At 39.6% G+C, this 22,860-nt stretch overlaps 1 protein-coding gene across 5 annotated transcripts in view; it reads right to left on the bottom strand.

The window, feature by feature from the left end:
- Positions 1 to 22,860, bottom strand: part of LOC308200247 (uncharacterized protein) — a 171,369-nt gene that overhangs the window by 16,651 nt on the left and 131,858 nt on the right. For 3 of the 5 annotated variants that reach the window (XR_013955373.1, XR_013955374.1, XR_013955375.1), the window contains exon 9: positions 15,481 to 22,615. The exons of 1 other annotated variant lie outside the window; for it this stretch is intronic. The gene's annotated coding sequence lies outside the window, so the exon portion shown is untranslated. Of the gene's footprint in view, positions 1 to 6,905; positions 7,191 to 15,480; positions 22,616 to 22,860 lie in introns of those variants that run through there. One more of the 5 variants, XR_013955376.1, reaches the window with a different exon arrangement.

Raw genomic sequence — 22,860 nt, 5'->3', positions numbered from 1 at the left:
TAAGCCTCATTGACTCCGTCAGCATGAAACACCACAGCACCCAGCAGTGGCAGAGAGCAGCCCGCGTGCAGCCTGCAGGCTCGGGGGACGAGTATTCACCTTCACAGCCCATTGGCAACTTGCTGCAGGACGGGGATTTCCCAAGGGCAACGTTTTTCCTTCCTGTGAAGGTGCAAAGCCTTTCGTCTTTCATGAGAGCACAAAACACCCGCATACTTCTCTGAATACAACAAGCTGTGTGCTGAAAATGCAAACTCCCTCTCTGGGAAGCAGGGCAGTTCATCCCAATCATTCTGACTGCCCATGCCAAGGTTTAGAGACAGAGCTGCAATGGGGCTTGAACAGAGTATCTCAAATGCTATCACAAAAATAGGCCAACACTGCCCTCCTATTTTTTCTTAGTAACCTGGTCCATCCCTTAGCACAGTGTAGTTGTTTGTTAGTAACTTGTGGCTGGGCTCACTGACACCACCGTATGGAAACAATACCCAGGAGGACAGATATTTTTTCTCTATCAGTCACAGCGCGACAGCCCGTGCCCATCTATTACCCCTAATTCTGTGCGCATAATGAAACGACAAGATCTCTGTGCTTTGCCAGTGCCACCTCATCTTTCATGGAGCTCGGGACAGGTCAGCAGCACACTCTGAATGCTGGAGCGTCGCAGAGAATTGCTGAGGCCTTGCAGCAGTGCTGTGCCGTCTTCAGACCCGTCTGTGGTTCCTGAATGCAATTGCTTTTATGAAATGCAATTTGCAGTTCTGGCCACAAAGCAAATGCAGTCCAGTAGGCCTAACAAATTACCCTATCTAGGAAAACAACACGACATGAAAAACAGAAATTCAACAAAAGTCTATATGTAATAATTATATTTTTATCACGCTAATTGGTGCGGCACACAACCAATAACAACCTGTATACAGAATGCTAAAACATCTCAGCACCTCTAGGCTCCTTCCCATGCAATCCATCCACCCTTCAGAAGCAAGAGCTGCAACAGATGAAGTGGACAACTCCAGGTGAGTCAATAAATCACAAAATCATCCTACTCTGCATTTGTGAATCAACACCCCTGACTCTCCTTCCTTCCGAATTAGGCTCATCAACCCTACAATGAAACAAACCATTTTGCCTTTGAGTTGCTAGGTCCAGAAGCAGCATCCTTTTAGATCGGGTCATTTGTACTTCAGCTAAACCAGTCCAATTGCAAACATGAGCACGAGCTACCCGATTTGGACTCAGAACCACTCTTCCCAAACCCAAGAGCCTCTAGAGGAAAAAAAGGGAGGTGTTGGATTAGCAGGTCACCTCAATGCAGATGAGTTTATTGAAATCACAGTGAAAAGCTACTGTTGTGCAGTAGGTAATTTTCAAGTGTTAATAAAGCAGCCAGCTTTGCCAAGCAGCACCCCTGCTCCCAAGATCGCAGTAAATACTTGAGCATCTTGCCAAACTGCAGTGTAAACAATGAAGCATTTTCTGTTATCAGAGCACAAAAAGCACTCTAACTAGTGAAACTTGCCCCTTAACTTCGTTCAAGGCACTCCCAAAACCATTTTCCCCTGAAAGGGAGGGCTCATTTCAGCAGGCAGCAGCCAGCCCTGGCTGGGAGAGCTGCAGGCCTGACGTTAATAAGGTGCTCTATGCCTGGAAGACCATAAAGGGAAAACGTTAACTAGGTGTTATAACGAGGGGATATGAAGTTGCACAAAGTGCGTAAATGTCACAAGCTCTCTATGAGGCCTCTGTGTTAAAGTCTTCCTCGTCTTAGCCTCTCTGGGTAAAATCTTTTCCTTCTGCTGTTGCTACTTGTAAGCTATTTTGGTAACAAGAGTGAAAATAATCATTTCAGCAACGTGTATGGTGGCAGGTTTGTGGGCACGGTAGCATAGATCACAGCACTGGGGAGAAACGGGGAATACACATACAGCCTGATAACAAAAAGCAAACATGCATTTCTATAAAAAACTGTTTACAGAGTGCCACAAATGTTACAGATACCACATAAACTCTGCTTCCTGCCATGAGCACTTGCAGCCTTGTGCTTATGCACATGCTGAATGCCCAGCACTCGGTCAATCCATGGGACAGACCCTATGGGTTGTGCTGCAGCACTGGGGCCCCAAGTGCCATCAAGCACGTCCTGAACCATCGGCCGAACGGAGCCATTCACCACACCGAGCACTGCAAGAGGCAGGTAGCAACGGATAGAGCCCCGCTACAGAGACATACCGGATTATATTGCGTCACAGAAGGAGTATTTCTGGAAAGAAAAGGGCAGTCTTAAATTGTTGGAGAGAGAATTTGTTAAAGATGATATGATGAGATTGTAGGCACGTACCCAAAAGCTGCAGTCAAAACACACTTAAAATAAAGCCCTAAAACATTGACCCTAGCACTTGCAATGCATGTGCAAAGAATAAAAAAAATAACCATTACTTTGCTAGGGCCAAATATTTTATAGCAGTTCTTATAGACTACTTCAGTTACTAATTCCGAGTACAACCAGAAACTGCAGTTTAAAATCTCTAGACCTCACAGCCCGGGCTGTGGAGGCTGTCCCTGAGCAGGCCCCGGGGAGCAGAAGCCACCACCCGGGTAGCAAGAGCAGTCCCACGGGTGGCAGCAGGAGGCCGGCAGCCAGCTCACACACATTTCAGTCCCAGGCAAGTGCCGCTGAAATATTCCTCTGTTTTACACGCAGTCTTATCTCTGCCGCGGACAGCAATATGAATTGCTTCACATAATGTTTTTTTGTTAATGAAAGGAGAGCTAAAGTGCTGTGCAGAGTACCTCCCCCCAGCTCTGACATTGTCATTGCTGCCTGTGATGAATTAGGGCTGTGCTTGAACCTAAAGACTAGCAAATTAACAGTTAATTAGGAGTTGATAAATAGCAGAGTCGCACAGACCCTCTGATTTAGCTTGTTTTTAGCTGCTGCCCTTCTCCCATATCTTGAAACAGCAAGTGTTTATGTGCTTGTAACAAGTGCCTGAGTGGCCTGCTATGTCTGCAGTTCGTCACTGGCCTGGGCCATGGTCCTGCACCTCCTCCCACTTCACTTCACTTACATGACTCTGCTTGACAGAGCGGCCTTATCAATATTTAGCCCCGGGATAAAGAGATATGACACTGCTTTAAGGAAGAAATTACATCATGTGGCTCGAAGGAGGGAAGTATTTCCTCTACAGTCCCTCAGTAAAGGTTTGCCATGGAGGCTCTCTTGGTCATAGAGTTTCTTCTTAATGTGACTGATACCTCATCTTAATACATCAGACACACTCTTGGCTCTGAAGAAAGATATCTAACTAACCTGAGGGGACTGGAATTCATCCATCCTGTACACAAAGGCAGTTTTGGCCAATTCCTGCAGAAGTCACTGGAAGAACTCTAGTGGGAGCAGCTTCACTCCATGAACCTCAGGTGGAGCACAAGCACTTTAATGAGGTCCTCATGTTTACCTCAAACAGGGTCACTGGGAATATTCAAACGTGTGCTTCAGTTCTCCACATTCACAAATGCTTTGGCATGTAGGATTTTCAGAGCTGAGCTATAACTATTAATCAAGACATCATTGTTATGTTGGGGAATAAATCTCATTTTCCATTTTTCTCCTTTTCCCTGTACACTTCAGGTAGAGCATGATAGCCTCCTACGTGTCTTGATAATGCTGGTGGATTTTTCCCCCTTTTAAATCAGCAGCTGAAGTGTACACATTTTTGTCTGGGAGAAGTAAATATCATTGTCTATGTTTGGATAAAAACATTGTCTATGTCCTTCAAAAATATGTCCACAGTGAAAACTCTATCCAGTCAAACACAACATTACCTGTATTTATAGCTCTGTAACACCGCAAGAAAGGAGAGAAAAGTACTTCTTAGGGAAAGCGGTGCTTCAGGAGGGAAGGAAAGCAGGGTGCACAGGCTAAATTGGTAGGGGCTAATGAGAATAAACCACTCATCCTTAAAGGGTCTGCTCCAGCCAAGTGAAAACACATCACCTCGTCTTTTCACTAGGTCCCATTTTTATCTACCTGGTGGTTTCCTTGCTCTGCAGGGCATGGGGCCCTCAGCAGTTTACATATGCTGCACTGCCAATTACAGGAATTACTAGAATTGGCCAAAAGAGAGAATAGACACAAAACATTACTCTTAATTTGAAGTGGCCATACATTCATGAAGCAGGATCTAAAAGAACCCCTGTTACTAAATACATAAATCAACAAAATCCCTTAAGTGCCTTAAAGGTGATTAAACATACACTCAGATTAAATTAAATTCACCGTAGCTTTTACACATTTCTTTAAGTGATTTGAATAGGTTTGTTTTCCTTTGGAGAAAAGAAAAAAAAAACACAGCAAAAACTGTCACATTCATATGAGAGCATTGCTTCTCTCAATAAAGGCACATTCAATCAAATCCAGAAACCAACATTTAAATAACATTACAGCTGGTCTTAAACCAACAAGCAGAAAAGGTTGCAGCGAGGGAGTGATACGACCTTCCTCCCTAGTCCTGCTTTATGAAGAGAAGGGCACCACTGTTAAATAGAAACAATTTACCAGCTTTCCTTTGGGAGTCTCTGTGGCTTTGCACTGCTAACACTTGGCTCTTAGTGCCATGCGATTGTTTCTTGTATTAGACTCAGATACTTAAAGAAGCGAAAGAGGATGAACAATTACTTCAGAAATTATTAAACAGTTATTGGTCCCTGAAGTAAATTGTCATCTGCAATTATTAATATTCATCTTAATTAATAGTAGCCAGTGGTAAATGGAATATCAGTTATCCTGTTCTCATCACTCATCCTCACTCACAGCGCAACATGTCAGGGGAACTGGCCCATGTCAAATTAATGCCTTTCTAGTGATAGGTTTCATTTACCATCAACACTCAGAAACATAAGAATTAAGGAGCGGAAATAAAATCCAGGTTACTGAAAGAGTCAGCAGGAAATCCTTCTACAGGCTGGGAATGGATTTTGGACCAGGTCCTGTATGAACTGATCAGGGAATTCACAGGCAGCTTTTGTCTCTTATTCCTGTTCATCAATGTCCTGTAATGCTTTTCCTCAGTTTTGCTTGTTCCCCAGTGATCATATTCATGAATCTTTTCCATTTTTCTCCATTTTTTCAAGTAAGAAACTAAGTTCCTCATGTCAACAGCTAGAAAAAAGGTTTTGATCTCACTGCATACAACTGCTCGACCAATTTCTTGAGCATACACATAAATTTAAGCAGAAGTTTTAAACTTATTTGTTCTTAAGATTCTAGGAGATCCCTTTGACTGATGTCTGTGACTTTCCTCAAATTAGATGCCCTCAAGAAAATGCAATCTTTTAAGGCTTACGCTCACAGTAGCAAACTCAATCTTCAGTTATCATATTCTGTATTCTCATAGGATTAACACCATTCTGCAACACAGACCCTAAGTGTGTGGGGGAACAACCGGTGGTTATATTTAACCATGTAATTTGGATTCCCTGTTTAAGTAAAGGAAACAATAATGGTGGCCTTAATTGCAGAAATTACCAGTTACTTTGAGCTTGACATGTGCTTAATGACTAGGCGGATGGAAACACTAAACCTAATGCCACTTGGCAGACAATTGGAACTGATAATCATCTCTATAAAAGCTATTGATGGTAATCTGTTATGAACAGATTTGGCTAATTCCAAGCAGAAGTGGTTTTATTACTTAGCTTTAAGACATAGCCTCCAGTAGATAGACAGTAATGGAGCGAGTATTCGCATACCATATAAAACAGAAACATAGATCCTGTAAAGAAAACCAAGTACTAAGAAGCAATGTTGTTTCTATCACTATTGTTTTTATGGAGGCTGCTTACTTTCAAGTAATAATGCACTACGCATTATTATCTGCCTTATATTGATTACCACGTGTAATGTATTCCATGTGCGATTTGTGCTCCAGTAACACAGACCAGTAATACAATGGTCTAACACTCTTCAAGACATTGTGATGAAGTGTGCTGATAAGATGTGCTGTGCAGTACAAAAACCGGATCTGTCCCCTCAAGCAGGAAAGAACCCACAGCAAAGCTAAGTTACCATTTGGTGAAGTTGCCTTTTGTGGAAGAAAAGCACTAGAAGGGATAATTGTAGGACTGATATTGAACAGATCAGTATCAGTGGATATCCCAGGTGAATTTTCTTATGTGAAAGCATGCAGAAGGGCTTACCCAAGTCTGTCTTGTTTCTTTGATTTCTGTCTCCCCAACAGCTTGGCCAGCATTGTTATTTTTTATTCTTAAAAATTAATTCAGCACAATTCACAATACATAATTTGTATAGACAGCCTTGCTCCTTCCCAATCAAAATATTAATAGGATCCCTTGAACATTTTTCCTAAGCAGAGCCATAGGAGAATGTAATGTTTGGAGGAAATGTGTAATCATTGGTATCATTTTTCCTGATCTGTTCTGTAAAGGAGTTCCTATTCACTTAGGCAAAGTAGCCTATGCAGTACTCTAAGGTTCCAGTTTTACCTTGGGATTAGTTAGAAACCCTTCCTAGGTAAAAACAGAGGTGAACAGAGGTGAAAACAGAGGCGAACAGAGGTGAAAAACTATTACTACACTTATGCAAGGTTCTCTACCCAGATTAACCAGGTGAAGACCAACAAACTCACTGGATTGCATTATTGTCTTGCAGAAATGAGAGTACGTATGAAAGTCTTGGTGTAAAAGATAAAACACTTGCCCTTGAAGGGCAACAGGGTTCTTTAATGTTAAAAATAATTTCCAACTGTTGTGCAAAATACTATTGACAAATCCCATACAGTTTTATGCTGATATTCTGAGCGCTTCTATAAGTTTAGCTATGAAATTACAGCACAGAGACAATATATCAATCCAAAAAGCAAAAAATTTCTTGTGTTTCTTACCCCTTATCTGCTTGAAGTTATTATATTCCTTGCTTGAAGAATTATATTCCTAGATGACTGAAATTTGTTTCAGCTTTGATTCCTTGCTATTTTATCACTTGGAGGACAATAAAGATTTGGAGGTTTCATGCAAAAGACTGGTCTTGTTCCCATGCCTTCATAGTGCAACAATACCCAGGTTTTCCACATAACTTGTTCCAGGCAGATGCAAAGCCCCTCTAAAAGGTCAGTATAATTTACCACTGTAACGGAAAAATAAAGGTAGAGAAAGTGACTTGCTCAAAGGCATTCTGCAGGCCATTGTAAGCTAGCAACTGAACTTTTATTTATTTTAATAGGGTTTCTCACCTATGATTGATTTTAATAGGGTTTCTCACATAGAAATGGGTCACCTGTGAATAGCAGGGGCATATTCTTCCTGGCTGCAACTTGTTATTAATCAGCAATTTCAACAAATTTAGTGGAAGCAGAAGCAGTAGGACAGGCAGCTAAATTGAGGCTCTGACATAACTTCCCCATGTAAAACTTCCAGAAACAGCTATATGACCTAGGTGATTTTGGCATCTAGTCCAGGAAACTCAGTTATACAAGACACAGAACCAACCTTCTTCTGTTTGCTATATCTGAAAGACGTTAACCTGGTAAGTGAAAAAAGCCACATGATAAACCCCAAATTGTTTTGCTAACCAAGCAAAAGGTTGAGGTAACGCTTTGAGGTAAACTAGAGTGCTTTAGACATCCATCATCATTTAAACACCGTATATTAAAGCCAGCAAAAACTTGCGTAAGCCTTTAACAGCTTCTCTGTAGTCAATGGGAAGTCAGGCAGCACACACCAATAAATGATGCACTGTAAATATGTGAAACAAGGCTCTGATGAAATAAACTTGCCATGTTAGCCAAATACTCATGTTAGTGCAGAGAATCATACCTTGCTTGCATCTTATTTCAGTGTCCTTTTCTCTGTGTGTTGCAGCGACACACTGCATGTTATTCATTGGTTTGAATAAGCCAAAGCCAGGATCAGTGGATCTGGACCATCCAATGAAGGGTGCAACATCAGAAAAAAAGCATTAGGTGGTTAAGTGAAACCCCAAAAGGCTACGAATATACATATCTAAGTACCTCTTGGGGCTTTGCTCTGCTACGCAGATGCCATGCACTGAAATCCTCCTCTTGAGTCCATGTTGCATGTTGGAAATAGCATTGTACAAGGTGGTCCTGGCGTAACTTTCTAAAAGCTGGACTTTTACCTCAAAGGGTATGACACTGCAAGGCTGATTGCCAGAGCTGTTGAAATCAATGAGATAACTGCAAACACATCTGGAAGCCCAAACATGAGCAGCTGTGACTAACTCACTGGCCTGAAATGGAAATACATTATATTTGGTATTTAATTCCAGCTTGGAGATGGGAGGACTGTCAACTTCAACGTGCTGAAAAGCAAAGGCCAGAACAAAAGTGGTATTATTCTACAAAGCAGCACTCCAGATAGGAACATTGCTTGTGACATCTACGTGGGGATATATGAGGGATGAAAGAAGAAATCACTTTGTTAAGTAATACCAGATTTAGTTCAGGAAGACAGTGTCGCCAAAATGCTTTCTGTTAAAGTATGCTGCTGAAATAAACACTGGAAAAGGCAAGCAGAAAATGCATTGAGCAGAAAGACAAAAAAAGAAATGTTGTTATTTATTTATTTATTGTTCTGGTAACTCATTACAAACCTTTTGGCCAACTTTTCTGCACTGGTGTAGCTTTAGAAATATAAAGGTTGATTAATAAGAAAGATTTAGAGTCATATTTCTGTCTAGCCCAATATTCTTCACTTGGTACAGCTAACTTTCACTAACATGTAAAGAAAAATGAAAGCTAAAAGAATGACCAGAAGGGGGCCAGAGGAAAATACATATTTTCAGTCACAAACTCAGGATAGAAATAAATGGTGGAATACAAATATGAATATGAATGGAATAAAATAAAAATAAAAAGATTAAATAAAAATAAACAATAAAATTTGCTACTTTGGAGATTTTAATAGGCAGCATATCTACCTAATCATGAAAGGAGAATATTAAAATAATTTTTAAAGGCCATTAAGTAAAGGCATGAATTATATAAACCATTTAATAGAGAAATAGCTTTTGGGAAAAGTAAAATGCTATGATAAAGAAGATAATGCTATGATAAAAAAAAAAAAAGCCTTCACACCTGGGGGCTGCTGTAACAAGCAGCCTGACTCCTTCTTCAGCCTCTCCCACATTCTGCATTGAGAGCAAATACGAAAGTTTTCATCCCAAAGGAGTTACATGTTTGAAGAAAGATGAAGCATGAGAAAAGGGAAGATAATAGTGGAAATCCAAATATAACCTTCCCCAGACATCAGTCATTTGGCAAACTACAAATCTTGACATAACAAAAAAAGCTAGTAATAGAAGCTGAACACCAGGTTCTCGATTTTAAAGGACAAATTTTATAGTTAAAAATCCTATCCATGCAGAGAACAAAAATTTTCACTTTTCTACTTGGAGAACCAAGCCTTGTCACCTGTAGCCCTGCGTTTGTTGCAAACAGGTAAGGCTAGAATCCTCTCCCCTCTGCCCAGCAGCCCACCTGGCTCCCTCAGAAGAAATGCTGCACAGAGCCCTCTGAAGGCACTCCTGAAGCCTTGGCAAGACTGGAAAGGTTCCACCTTTCTCTTGCAGCTCTGCCCTGCCCTGCTGTGGACCTGATCTGGGTGGAGCTCAGCTAGGGAACTAACATTAGTCATATCACCTTTCCAGCCACGAGACCTCTAAAAACAGAGGCAACAACTGTTTCTTTCTTTCATCCTCTCCTGCCTGAAAATCAGTTTCCCCTTATTGCATTATCCCTTTCTGTCCTGCAAAGCTGTCACACGTCCAAGAGCAGAGGCCTTCACTGACATGTGGCAGCCAGCCATGCCATGCTCGGACTGGCATTGCAGCGGGGACTCTCATGCCCACCAGGTACGTCCAGTGGCAGCAATACTACTGCAAAGTGTTTTTCAGGGTTACTTCTTGGCAAGTTCAGCTACGTAAAAGAGGTCAAGCTTGGGCTATTTTTGGCTTTCAGCTGTTAGCAGGTCCCTCTTTGCAGATTCTCAGTAATGCCAAGATAGGCAACTAACTCTCTTCCATTTCAATGCACGTAAACCACGTTAGTCAAAATTAGCTTCGACGACAGTTTGAATTGTTTTACACTAGAGAGAAAAGTCTGCCACAGAAGAAAGGAGAAAGCCAGCAGCCAACAGAGTGGGCTCTTCAGCTGCCTCTCAGCTCTGTATGTGTGTCAGCAAAACAAAACCCCTTACCAGAAAGCCAGCACTTGCACTTACTCATTGGATGGCAGGATGGGTACGAAACTTTAGGCTGGGTCTTAAACAGCCGCACAAATTCATCTACGAAAAATTTCACTTCCAAATATGCTTGAAGTATAACTATCCACTGGGTATTGCTTGGTGCTTTTAAGAGTGAGAACTGCTTTATAAATGCATCCCTGACAGTGCCATAAGTAATGCAGGGGGGAAGTTTGCTGTGAAGGAGGAGTTGAGAATTTGTTGTGAAAGGTAGGAGACAGCCCAGTCACCAAGGAATTAGAAATAATTCCCATACCTCATTCCAGGCAGGAGCCAAACTCTTCATTTTGCCTAAGCTGTAGGCAGTGAGATCCATGGGCAGGGGCAGTCAGCCAGTGTGCTAGAAACCTGTCTGTGACACAACAGCCCCATTGAGAGAGGAACTGGATAAATACACAAGCAAATTCTTTGTTTCCCTTCAAAGCACCCAATTCCAAAATAATCTACCAAGGAAAAATCTAAAAAGTAAGCCAGCAGCAATAGATAATATCAGCAGATATCATCATGAAATTCAACACAGCCCAGCTCCAGCTTTGATCTTACCGATTTTTAGGAATTTGAAAGATTATTATTTTTTTTTTTACACATACATGCTTTCTCAACAGACTAAAAAAAACACCCACGCTACTCTTTAGCTTTTCTAACACGTAGATTTGTTTCTAAATGCAAGTAATTGCTGCTCTAAAATGGGAGCTAAAATTCTATCTACTCCTTTTGTTAAATAATATTAATTTGGGATAGGATACTTTACTGTGTGATGTTGAGGCTATGCCTCAATTATATCCCGCTTCAACATGGTCGGACAGTTCTGCCTCTGTGCTTGCTTCTTACATTACCTGATGCCCAGGTGACAATCCAAGCCCATCTCAGACAGCCTAAATCAGAATTACAGTTTGTAGATATCAGTTAATAATAAATACTGAATATGGCTTTATGATTTAAAGAAAAAAAGTCAATTTTTGGACACATCATTAATGTCTAAATCAGGAAATGTATATGGCCATTAATCAATACTAATAATTTGAGACTGGATGATACCTATGGAGATCACCCCGACCAAACCCTCTGTTTGAACCAGGCTCAAGTACAGCAAGTTTCTTAGGGATGTGTCAAGTCATGTTCTGATTGCCTCCAAGGATCAGACCCCAACACCTCTCTGGGCAGCATGTTCCAGTGACTGGAACTGTAAAAGTATTTTTCTTATGTTTAAGTAGAACGCCCTGCACTTCAGCTTATGCCCATTGCCTCTCATCCTATCACTGGACACCACTGAGAAGAGCCTGACTCCACCTTTGTCATCATCTCCCATCAGGTCTTTACACACACTAAGAATCCCCTGAGCCTTACCTTTGCAAAATTTAGAAGCTGGAGAATGAATTCCCCTGCTTATTTAATAACCATGACTTCATAAATGCATACAGATGGATCTGAGATCTTACCCATGGCAACCTCACCAGCTCCCTAAAAGCTTTCATCAGCTCTAGAGTGTGAAACAGTCTCAAACACGATGCTTTCACTAGAGTCTGCCATTCACTGCAGAAACGTGATAACTTGTGATCGGTACTTCCAGCGTGAAACCATACCCTAGATCACAGGTATTACTGTTTAGAGGAGAACAGTCTAATGTAAACTCCAAGACTATTCCGAAGGTATCTGGACCTTCTCAATACAATCCTTTTTCTCTCACCAGAAAACAAGTTACAAAATACACTGGCAAACAGTATAAAAGCCATGCACTTATAACTGACTTCAAAGGCAAGCGCGTGCTGCATGCGTGCTGTTTGTCTTTGGTTCCCCGAAGATTTACAATGACACCAATTAATTAAGCTCAACACCCGTGCTTAAAAATGCCCAAGTGAAATACTAAAATAATGAAATAAAACATTGTTTGATGGAACTATTTTCCTTGCCTTCTGATTTATGATTCCTAGTATTTACAATATCTAGGCAATTCTTGCGTGCATTGGGCCTAGAGCTTGTTTTGAGGAGATGATTCACGGAATTATTTGCCTGCAGAGTCTTGGTTATTAGACAAATGTGAAATATTAGGAAAAGCATCATAAATCACAAGTGTTAGCTACACTGCCACTCTAAATATCAGGGCAAGGTTTTGTTTTATTCCTGTACATGAGATTCAGGGCTAAACACCACCACAGGTCAGAGATTCTTTGTCCAGAACTATGGGACTATGAACAAAAAAAATTTGGGGATCTAAATAGTCTAAAATTTTGGGTAGACCTGTGCGGTGCCAGGAGTTGGACTTGATGATCCTTATGGGTACCTTCTAACTTGGAATATTATATGAGTCTATGAAAACCACAGATACACGATACTGAAAAAAGCACCATATTTAAATAGTAACTGTGTATTTTTCAGCTGCTGATTTCAAGGCTGTTAATCAAATCAAAATGGGCAGCATTGGTAACAAAAGCCCAGATAAATTCTGCTCTGTGATATCTTTAAAATACCTCCCCATTTGACCAAACATATCCAGAACTGTGCAACTTTTATGTGCATATATAATGTAATATAAAAACAAAAAATCACATCCATATGAACATTATTACTGGAAATAGCCCAGGATAATGCTGGTGGGAGATGAGAGCATAAAAAAAAATCATGGATTACATTCTTCACCTTTTTATTATACACAGAATTCTAGTATCTATAATGTTTTAAAGTACTTATATACACTATAGTCTAATATGATTTATTTGGTTATTGCAATAACATTTTAGTGCCATTTTATCTGAGAGTTCATGGAATGTTTTAAAATCCAAGCCTAATGGAAGCCAATCAATCATCACATTTTCAAAGAACAAATTATTTAAGTTTTTGTACTACACGGAGCTAATCACTGCACAGAGATATCCTATTGTTTTGACTGATGTCATTCATTTTTCTTTAGGCTGACCTGATTGATAGTCTAAGTGCTGAAGTTAACCAGACAAATGGATATGTACTTCTGGGGTATTTCCAGTCCAGCTGCCTTTTTAGCACTAAAAACTGCATATGCCTGATAGCAACGTGCAGCTGCTCCTGCTCATACAATTGAAATTAAAGTCTGGAACTGAAAGTGACAGCCTACACTTTTTCCTCTTACATTAAGGATTTTGTCCATGATGCCTCTAAGCAATCACCAGTTATAAATGAGCTGTATTAAATCCATGTCTATATTTGACTATGTGGTGGCCTGGTTTCCAAGTTCCCACTTTCACATCTTAAAACACTTATTAATAGCACTGCCGAGACACCCAAGTGTCCATTTCTTCCTGTCCTTTGTGAACTGGAATCCAATGCTGTGTCATATTAAGGCTGCTGCTTTCGATAACCAGAAAAATCCTCAACATGCCAAAAACTAGCTAGACTTCATCAGCGGAACTGACTAACTGAAGTCAGTTGGATGATTACATGATTAAGACGAGCAAAATTTGGCTTATTGCATGCAAAATCTTCAGTAATAGGAATGCAAACTTCCCTAAAGCCTGTGAAACCTAACACAAGACATTTCCAGCCCGAAGTACTGATGAGATTCTTTTACTCTAATGTATTATGTTACTTCTTTATTGGCTGACATATACTATAAAAAGTTTTAGGAAAGGTTCACATGAAGAATTAAAGGAAAAGCTTGCATATCCATGATTTTTCGTTTATGCAGTCATTGGACCAAATATATCTCTGGTTCCAAGCATTCACAGTCAAAGCCATTAAAGCACAGATATGTTTGGCCTTTATGCTGTGACAGACAACGTAAGCAAGTTATACAAATTTCTGATTGTTTAATCTAAATTTACATTTTGAAGTCTGTCCCAGCATTTGCTGTGAAGGAAGTATCAGTACTGTTCTTTTTTGCTGCTAATGGGAAAAGTTTTCAGCCTCTGGTACTGCATGAGCAAATCTGCCAGTTTTTTGACAAGAGCTTTTATAATATTGCAAATACAAGCTGCACTTAACTGCTCTGAGGACAAAATGGCAGAGCTGGGAAGAAGAGAGGGGTTTATTACCTGACAGAACGCAAGCATCTCTTTGTGCAGCTGCATTTTTAAACAAACACATGAAACTCCAGAAATACAACTGTTTCGCGCAGACTGATTCTTTGAGCAAGTAAACTAAAACAAACACGTTTATATATATTTATGCACGTACACGACAATGAATAAAACAAAAAACAGCACTTTTCATATCTCCTAGAATAATTTCCACTCATTCATCATCAGTGAGGAAAGAACAGACACTCGCAGAGCAATTCCTAACCAAAACCCCATTCTCTACTGTTTTCGTGAAATGGACAAACTAGATTTAGAAGGAACTCTGTCCCGTGCCCATGGAGCACCTCTCATGTGATGCTTTTAAAGGCTGGCTTCCGCTTTATGAGCATACATTTTTGCTATAAAACCTGGAAGCTGAAAACCAAAATATTCTTTTTATATACAGGCATCTCTTTCTAAGTATCACTGGCAAAGCTACTGCTTTGACTTAATTTGCAATTACATCAAGTACGAACAAGCAATATACTCCAAGTCCCATTGCCTGCAAGAAGCGTGTTTACAGTATAGGGACTGCCAATACTGCATAATAGGGCTTTTGCAAATGGAATTTTAACTGTGCACCACCTGACAGAAGCACTCATATATGGTTTGAACAGTAATTATGTTATTCTTGTAAAAAAATCTGCCCTGTAAGCTGTGACCTAAAGGTCACTGCTGCTGTACAAGAAAAATAACAGTAAAACAAAAGGCAAGTACAAAGAACTACAAAAAACAATTGCAAATATTAGTCCCAGTAAAAATAACACAGCTATAATAAACACTGACACATCATTTAATTTTACCATTACTAACATTTTTTTTTAAATACTATAAATCATTCTGATGCTGCCTGTCATGAGTTTAATGAAATTTTACTGGAAGCTACCTTCATTGGAAGAAAGCACTTCCAATTTCTGCAATGGTTTTTCAGAGACCAAGCCAAATGGCTCACCAACCACAGAAATGTCATGAATACTATAAAGGAAAGCAATGTGAAGAAGGTATTTTCAAACTATGCCTGTTAAAGTAGCAAGTATATCTGTAAGGATAAAATCCTGCTCCCCTTAAAATCAATTAGACAGCTACTGCTTAGCCTAAGATTCTGATGTCACAGGACCTATTTATTTTTGCAGTCATTCTCGTAACCAAGAAATGGCACACTGTACTTCTGTTAAATCACATTTTGCTAAGGCCAAATTACCACAACACAAATATTTTCAAGTGACAAAAATCTATCAATGGAAAAAATGAATTCAGCCCCAACCTGAGGCTGAGTCCACAAATGTTCAGTTGATACCTGACATATGCCTACTGCAGACACTGCCGCAACATTCATTTGGCAAACGGGAAAATACTGGACTAAGCTTCACATTTACTCCAAAATTTCATATCAAAGCACCTGTTCTCATTTAAGGAAAAAAATAAAATAAAAACCACTGGAATCTCTCACAATTTTGTATATAGTTAATAAAACAGCCATATTTAATAAGTACATTATGAAAAGAAAAACTTTTTGCAAGTACATAGCACCTAGGCCTACGAGGTTTCTATGAACGTGAAAGTTTCTATGAAAATTTCTATGAAGCTGAGTGAACATTTAATGCTTTTCCTGCTGTTTTCCCTTCTATCTTTTATCCTTCTATTTATATATATATATATATATTCTGGTTTTGAGATATCTCTAGACTTCACAAAGGTGACAAAATCCCTACAAAATTATTTAAGGTCTTCCTGAAAAACAGTGACTGAAAATTGGATGTATTTCCTCCCCATATGAATGCTTCATAGGGAAGCTTTCTATCATTCCTTTCTGTACAAGTGAGATTACACCGCTCCTCACCTTTGCACAAATCCCGTTATTCCACCCTGGCCTGAGAACCTCGATGAAGCCAGTAGAGTTGAAATACCAACAGAAGGCAGACCATGCAGTGTATTTCTTGTATTTTTCTTGAAGATCCTAAACTGAGACAGCATTACATAGAGCAGAGCTATATACATTAACATATTAGTATTGCTGGCTGTAGCATTTGCCAAGGAGTTGGACAGATTAGACAGAAATCTTGATTAAGGTGGATCAAAATGATTAGGTTTGAAGTGTCCAGCGAGCATTTACTTGATATAGTGCAGTAAGTAGTTATATAGTGGAATTTCAGAGCAAAAATATCACATCAAAAGTCAACCGTCGACTGGAATTTTAAACAGCCGCTGCTTAAAACGTGACAGGCTTTTGCTTAGACTTTTGCTTAGCATGGAGAACAAGAATTTTAAAAACTGTAAAAGCAAGGCCCTGCAAAGCACAGAATACAGATACTCTCAATTCACCAAATAAGTAAAGGACTCGTTTCATAGCTGAGATACATTTAAGGTCAGGATAAGTTATTCCACATGGAATTGGACTTTGGACAAGACACGCCCCGTCTTTGGCTGGCAGCTACTTTATGTCCACAAGGTCTCCTGCCTTCATCACAGCTTTGTCCTGGGGTCTGGTTGTCTTGTCATTCTTGTTCTGCCAACTCATTTATTTAGTTGTGACAAAAGACATTCTGCCACAGGATATGAAACTGCTTTTGATGAGTTCTATCATACTTCTGGCCATGAGTCTCTATTTTACAAACAGCTTATGGTGCACAGATAGCTGTGTGAGAACGTCTTGTTGTACAAGCACCCCTTTATTTTTTTTTTCCAATTTACTAAGGAAAATGCTCATCATAGCATTAATGAAGACAAACTAAAAGGGCACACTTCAGTTCATACAGTGCAGTGGAGGTTCTGATACCCATAAAAACCTGTGTTTTTTCCCTGGTGACTAAGAGTTGAGCTTTCACAGACATTTTGTATTTTGCATTCAAAGAAAAAACGTTCAGATTTTTTTCAAGACTTGGAAATGGATCTGAGAAAGAAAAAAAAGATAATCTTTCATAAAGAAGATCTTTCATAAATGAATTACTCTGAACCTTTCACCCTCTAATTTTTAAATTCAGTCCTATATTATGTCTCCTTTGGTTCCACTGAGAGAGGTTCAGAAGACCTGCTTCTACTAGCTTTATACTTCATTTCTTTCTTTCTTTTCCGCTCTGTAAAACATACAACATCCAGAAATTTGCACTGGGACTTTTGTAAATGTATATATTTCTATATAATTAAGTTCCACTTCTTTGAATGTATACACCGATAAAAGTATTGATTTTAGAGTCCAAGAAGCAGCAAGAAAAAAAAACTTCTACAGAGCCACAAACATTGAAACAAGAAAGGACTTTTACAATGATCTCTCTTGACTTCCTGTAAAACTTATTTCTCATAAAGGACTTCAACACCTGCACAGCCTGAAGCAAATTTATAATTTGTTAAACACCTTTAAGAAAAACAGTTTTTGTGCAAGAATTTCAAATGAAGCTATCACTACATATACACAGGCAATGAGTATTTCCAGTAGTCACTTAGCACAAAACCAAATCTTTGAAAAAAAGGGAAAGAATTGAGCCCCTCACTAAACAAAATGCACAATTTTCCCTTCCCTAGCACAACTTCCTGAGCAGCTTTTTCTCAGCCTACTCTGTTTTCTCATTCGTAATTGTGTTTTATTTGTCATGATGTCTAGGTTAATCTGGTTCCTGTTACAACTTCTCTGAATAAAAAATATCAAGTCACAGTTTATAAATAGATATGGCAAAATGGAAAGCTTTCCTGGGAAGTATGGAATATGAGTACGGAATGATGGCAACTTCTGTTAAGAGTAACTTTTTTCTTTTTATGTCAGTTAAAATTTTAGTTGCTTTTTTTTTTTTCCACCTACAAAACTAACCAAAAAATGCCCCCTGCACCACAACCTGTGATTTTTATCTAGTATCACTAGAAATCACCAGTGTTTGTGTGTTCAGCAGGGCAATGTGAATTTAACGTCTCTTTCTCAAATGCATACCAGATAAGTTTAATGTTGCAATAATCCAAAGCGGCTTCACATGTAAAGCAGAGCATCCATGCTGGGTTTGCAGAGATGGAAAGACGTCCATCCTCATTCCATCCTCTTGTCGCATTCCCACGCAGAAACCTCCCTGCACATTCCCGTGCAGGCAGCGCCTCAGCTGCTCGTGTCAGCTCAGAGGAGCCCAGGCTCACATCCATGTCCACACATGGATGGCACCGCAGAGCTGCGCAGCAATTCCTGGTGATACCCCCAGCAGGGGAATTAGTCCTCGATCTTGCTCTCTGGAGAATGAAATCTCTAAAACATAACTTTCTTATGCACTTGCTCATCAGTAAACATTTTGCTTGAATTATTGCTCAGATTAGCTTGGGATCACGTATCTCAGGGACAGACAAGGAGATAAGCTTTGTCAGATCAGCTAAGTGTTGTTTACACAGTAGCACTGAAAAAGTCTTCGGAAAATTTTGTAGAAATTGTGCTGTTTGGCACAACGAAGGGCATCAAAGCCTGGAGCTCAAAATGTAAACATAGGTGTGATTTAACACCTCCAAGATTTCAGCTAAATAGTTTCAAAGACTTCTGTCAAACGGACATAGCCAGATCCTGCTTTTATAGCATCTGTAGTTTAAACTTGGTTGGGGTGACAGTGAAGGGGAAGCTCATACCTATGAAATGTAGGAAACATAGCACTGTAATTGATACGCTGTCTAACAGGGAACTAATGTAAATCTTTCAGCAAAGGGGAAATATGCTTTGAATGTTTACTTTGAGTGATAAGGCCCCCTGATACATTTTGAACCTGCTCAGCTCTGTAAAGAGTCTTGCCTGGAAAGCCTGTGAGCATTAGTGTAATGAGTGGTCAAAAAAATCTGGACTGCCAGCCCTGTTTGCAAATATAAAATACATAGCTGGGCAATGTGCTAAATGGAGTCTTTAACGTTGAGACTAATATTTCCTAATGTTTATTTAAGAGCCCATAGTGATGGGAATTGCTATGTATAGGTATCATGTTATTCCTATTAATGGGAATGAAGAATAACACAAAAGAAGTTAAGCAATTGTTGAGTTTACTCCAACAGAATCCTATCCAATTTCCATTTTAGCAAGAAGAAATAGAGTTTTGTAATACTCAAACAGATACATTGTTTTTAAAATATAAATGCAGCTTTCTGTATAATTTAAATTTAAAGAAAAATGTAAAATGGAAAGATTTAATTTTCTTTCTTTTTTTTTTTTTCTTTTTTTCTTTCCTTAAAAGATTAAATTAAATATGGATGTTTGAAATATTTTTGTTTGGAGTTGTTTTTTTTTTCTTTCATGAAAAGCACGTAACTTTGCTCAGTTATGGTTGAGAGGAATATTGTTTAAATAAAATGCCTGAAACAAAATCTCTTGAGTCAATGGAAAGACTTTCTCTGGCTCCCTGGGCATTTGATCAAACTTTCATTCAGAAAACATTTTTCTCCACCAACATACTTAAGCTGTTAAAATTAAAATGCAGTTTAAGCAATTACATAAATAAGAGTAACAAATGTTTCTTTTCCTAAGTGCAAGCAGGTGTAGAGCACCATCGAGGTTGTTCTGCAAGAGCCACAATCTCCACTTACATGAGCAGTACCGACAGAGACCAAGACAAAAGTAACAAAACATTGCAAACCTTAAACAAGATTAGCCCAGTTTACATCCTGTTGTGCAAACAGATCTACATCGTCATCTATTTGAACTATGCCAATTGTTATTACAAGCCAATGTTAACACACATATTCATGTTACTTCATGAGCACAACACAGAGAAATACGTAATGTATATACATTTAAATGACGTGGCTGTGATGCTTTGGTTTGCATGATTGATAAGTTAAGCAATTAATTATACTTACAAGAAATCAGAGCTCATCTACCAATTGATTTGCTTTTAAGTACAAATTTCACCATGTACTACTACTATAAAGTATTACTTTCACTGGAATTACACTGAGATTTTTGAAAAAAATCTGATTCAAATATACAAGGAAGTTGCAGAATTTCTTTTAAAGCATTTTACATGACAGATGCTTTCCACTCTTATATTTCCAAAACCTAGCTCAGCCCTTAATGCTCAGATTTCTGCTTTTGCCGATAACACACAGCCCAAATCTAAGCAGAACAATATCCCAATTCTTTATAACATTTCTGGAAATGAAAATTTAAAAAGAGACCCTCAGCAACAGCAGTTCAGCAGCTTAGGTATAATACTTATACTTGAAATGTACTTAACATACAGAAGTTAGAGAATCTATTACCTATTAATGACAACCTCTCTCCATTACTCCAACTGTTGTATTTTTCTTCTGTTAGTCCCCAAATGCTCAGTCAATATTTACTCATGCTGTCAATACAAAAGCTGCAGTGTATTCATTATAAAGGTTTTCTTTAGTTAACCAGAAAGGAAAATCCCCAGCTAGTGCAAAATAGATGCTGAACTACAGTTAAGCATCAGATTATAGAGTTTTGTATAATGTCAATAAAGTATTTTTGTGGTTTCTAATGGTTTCTCTTTGAACCAACTTTTGTATTTTCACTTCCAGTATGTTATTCTGTATGGACATATAAACTTTATTAATAAATGCTTTAAATCTCTTTTTGTACGTATTTTTCCCCTTAATTTTCTCCTGCTTATTGATGAAATAAAACTGAATATAAGATCAAAAGGCCACCAAAAATTAGTGTTCAGTAATATAACTGAAAACTAAATTTGTATTTGCCTCTCTTTATATTTGTTTCTGCCATCAATGTTATTACTACTTTTAAACTTTTTTTTTTTTTTTTTTTTTAAGTCTTATGATGATCTTCCATGAGATTCTTCTATATACACACATTGTGCTATCAGGAATCACTAAAACATGCAGCTGTACAATTTGCTAGTTTATACTGGTTAGGCTGCACATCCTCCCATCTTTGTCTCACATCAATAATCTACAGCAAAATCCTTCTGGAGACAGAAAACAGTATTGACAGGAACAGAGTTAGTGTTTCTTTCTCAAGAACCAGCTGACAAGGTGTGATGCATGCAATATAATGACAGAAAGACATGATGTGAGACAAAGAGGATTTCAACACTTAGTATAAGACAACAAACATTGAAGCATTTGCTTGGCTACTTTAGAACGGCTTGGGAACAGTAGAAAGACAATTGTGCAAAGCTGATTTTCTAAACAAGCCTGCTTTGGAAATATTTTGAATAACCACTGTAGGAATGATTTTTACTGAGCTTAAGAAAATTTGCAATTCAGTGGCTTTTTCTTTCCCACGTATATGTATGCAATAGTTACATATACCCATTAGACTAAATACAGTTTTGTGGGAAATAATTTGGTATAATGACTTTATAAATGACTGAAGGATTTCATTACTGACCTGTATTGAAGGGAATGCTGGAGAGGTTTGAAAAAAAAAAACTTTCCAGATTCCCACGTAATTGGCAGGCAGTATTGCACTTGCCTGATCTCTGATGAATGCCACCCCCTCAGAGCATGCCTATGACTGCTGTTGATTTAACTTCACTTACTGGAGGATATGAAAATTTGGGTACAAAGCAGGTATGGTTGAAATTAAACCGACAGTTCATGGCAATACCAATATAAATACAGGGGAATTTCACTGAGGTTGGTGTGGGTGCTTTGCACTACTATCAGAGGTAGGAAGCAGGATTTGGTCCATGGTCATACAAATATCTGCCAGAAACAGGGGCTATCGCTGTTCCCTTTCTAAGGATCGTTCAGTCAGCACTAATACTGCCTAAATCGGGAGCCATCTGAAAGAACTTTGGCCAAGCGTTATCATCCAGTTCTTGACAATCTTTTATTTGGAAGGCCATCAATCCAACACCCAAAGCCGGCATCCATTATACCTCGCCCTCCACCGCTGAGCTGGGCGGGTCACGTAGGGCAGGCGCGGGGAGCTGGCTCCCCTCACACCCACCCCTGCCTGTCCCCAGCCTCCTTCCCCACGGCACCAGGGCACGGGGCGCGGTGGGGAAGCCTCCCAGGGCAGCCACGGCAGCGAGCAGACCCTTGGGGCTCCCCGGGCGGAAAGTACCGAGGCGCCTGGCCTGCGGTGCCCCGCCAGGTGGCGGTGCGGGGCGGCTCGCAGCGCCGGGCCGGGCCGGGCCGGGCCGCGCCGCCGCGGGCTGGAGGCGGGCGGCGGCTGAGGGGCCGCGTCCTGCGGCGGACCGGGGGGTTACTCACGGGGAGGCAGCCGGGGAGAAGGAGCCGTGAAGTGCCGGCGGCAGAAACTGCTGGCTCGTCGGTACTTTGTGGCCTCTCGAAACGGTTTTTTAAGCAAAACTCGTGCTTTGGTTTCTGTGCGGTTCTGCTGTTATTACGGGAAGCTCTGCTGTCATCTGCAAACAACGGCACTGAAGTCACAGCATCTGTTTCAGAGTTATCAGCTTTCAGAAGCTTTCCGATTTTATCACTGCAGTCTCAGCTGTGAACAACCAATTAATCTACATAGAACGTTTTACAACGAGAGCTGTAAAGGAGAGACTAACAAATTGGTTGCACCGCGTTACACAATTAGCTTTTACAAGTGTTCTGCTTTACAGTTAGAATTGGTAATCAGGTTATTTCTATTTTTGTTTTTATT

The sequence above is a fragment of the Anser brachyrhynchus genome, assembly GCF_964034855.1.
Source record: "Anser brachyrhynchus genome assembly, chromosome: 10".
Taxonomy (NCBI): domain Eukaryota; kingdom Metazoa; phylum Chordata; class Aves; order Anseriformes; family Anatidae; genus Anser; species Anser brachyrhynchus.
This window is presented reverse-complemented; position numbering and strand designations above follow the sequence as displayed.